Genomic DNA, 2,500 nt, shown 5'->3' on the forward strand with positions numbered 1-2,500 from the left:
TCTTCCCCCCTAAAGAGCGCTTAGGGAAAAATCAGCTCTGGCACGAGGAAACATTGATTTGTTGAGGAGGAATAATGGGTCTTTTTTGGAGCAATTCTTGGAGTCTTGCCCTGATTTTTTGCACACATGCTAAGAAAAATACAAGCTTCAAACTGTCAAAATTTGGAGTCCAGATTCGACATATTTTATTTTTTATGATTTTCGGAAGCCGAAAAATAGGAAAAATCATAAAAAATCAAGGAACGCTCGGAACGCCGAGCCGCTTGCTAGAAAGCTCCTCTAAAATCATGGAATGAATTTAGGGACAATAAAATGGGAAAAGGCACGGGCCAATTTTGCCGGAGTGCGGGACGATGCGGGGCGATGCGGCGCGGCGTGCACGCGGGCATGCCTTTGGGATGCCCACTGCCTGCCCAGTGCACGCAGCCTCCCATGGGCATGCTGCCAAGGCCAGGGCATGCAGCAGGCAAGGCCAAGGCAGCCCCCATGGGCAGGCAGCCAAGGCCAGGGCATGCAGCAGGCGAGGCCAAGGCAGCCCCCATGGGCAGGCAGCCAAGGCCAGGGCGTGCAGCAGCCAAGGCCAAGGCAGCCCCCCATGGGCACGCAGCCAAGGCCAGGGCGTGCAGCAGCCAAGGCCAAGGCGTGCAGCAGCCAAGGCCAAGGCCAAGGCAGCCCCCATGGGCAGGCAGCCAAGGCCAAGGCCAAGGCATGCAGCCCCCCATGGGCAGGCTGCCAAGGCCAAGGGCAAACAGCCAAGGCCAAGGCAGCCCCCCATGGGCAAGCAGCCAAGGCCAAGGCACGCAGCCAAGGCCATGGCATGCTTGCGTGGGCAGGCAGCAAGGCCCCTGGGGGCGCCCTAGCATGCACGCTGCCTGAGGGGCTGTGGCAGCACGGCGTGGGCACGCGGGCGAGGCGCGGGCATGCCCCGTGGGTGGGATGCCAAGGCCGTGGCATGCCCTTGGGACCCCTCAAAGGCCATGGCAGCACTTGGGGGGAGTGCCGCTGCCAAGCCCAGCTAGCCTCTTTGGAACCCTCCTACTCTTTCCCCCCTAAAGAGCGCTTAGGAAAAAATCCGGCCTGGCAGGAGGAAACATTGACTTGCCGAGGAGGAATAATGGGTCTTTTTGGGAGCAATTCTTGGAGTCTTGCCCTGATTTTTTGAACACATGCTAAGAAAAATACAATCTTCAAACTGTCAAAATTTGGAGGCCAGATTCAACATATTTTATTTTTTATGATTTTTGGAAGCCGAAAAATAGGAAAAATCATAAAAAATCGAGGAACGCTCGGAACGCCGAGCCGCTTGCTGGAAAGCTCCTCTAAAATCATGGAATGAATTTAGGGACAATAAAATGGGAAAAGGCACGGGCCAATTTTGCCGGAGTGCGGGACGATGCGGGGCGATGCGGCGTGGCGTGCACGCGGGCATGCCCCTGGGCACCCTGCCATGCCCAATGCCTGCCTCCTTGGGGCAAATAACCTCCTTTTCCAAAAAACCCTCATTTTTTTGGAAATCATTCCAAATTTGTGGGCAAGCAGCAGCCAAGGCCAAGGCATGCACAAGCCACGCAGCCAAGGCCAAGGCATGCAGCCAAGGCCAAGGCAGCCCCCATGGGCGTGCTGCCAAGGCCGCCACGGGCAAGGCCAAGGCATGCGGCCGGCAAGGCGGCGCGCAAAGGCCAAGGCAGCGCCGGCCAAGGCCGGCATGCGGCCACGCGGCCAAGGCCAAGGTAGCGGGGCGGCCGGGCGCAGCGAGGCCAAGGCGGCCCCGTGGGCGTCGGCCAAGGCCGGCATGCGCCACGCCGCCATGCGGCAGCCAAGGCCGCCAAGGCCATGCGGCCCAAGGCCAAGGGCCCCCGTGGGCGTGTCTTGCCAAGGCCAGGCATGCACGCCAAGGCCACGTGGGCGTGCCAAGGCCAAGGCGGCCCCCAAGGCGGCGGCGTGGGCGATGCCAAGGCCAAGGCCGCGTGCGCCAAGGCCGGCATGCACAAGCCACGCGGCCAAGGCATGCTCAAGCCACTCTGCCATGGCCTAGGCAGCGGGCAGGGGCAGTCTGCCAAGGCCAAGGGCAAACAGCCAAGGCCAAGGCAGCCCCCCATGGGCAAGCAGCCAAGGCCAAGGCACGCAGCGAAGGCCATGGCATGCTTGCGTGGGCACGCTGGCATGCCCCGGGGGCGAGCGGCAAGGCCCTGGGGGCGCCCTAGCATGCACGCTGCCTGAGGGGCTGTGGCAGCACGACGTGGGCACGCGGGCGAGGCGCGGGCATGCCCCGTGGGTGGGATGCCAAGGCCGTGGCATGCCCTTGGGACCCCTCAAAGGCCATGGCAGCACTTGGGGGGAGTGCCGCTGCCAAGCCCAGCTAGCCTCTTTGGAACCCTCCTACTCTTTCCCCCCTAAAGAGCGCTTAGGAAAAAATCCGGCCTGGCAGGAGGAAACATTGACTTGCTGAGGAGGAATAATGGGCCTTTTTGGGAGCAATTCTTGGAGTCTTGCCCTGATT

The sequence above is a fragment of the Castanea sativa genome, chromosome 11 (genome assembly GCF_040712315.1).
Source record: "Castanea sativa cultivar Marrone di Chiusa Pesio chromosome 11, ASM4071231v1".
NCBI classification, from domain to species: domain Eukaryota; kingdom Viridiplantae; phylum Streptophyta; class Magnoliopsida; order Fagales; family Fagaceae; genus Castanea; species Castanea sativa.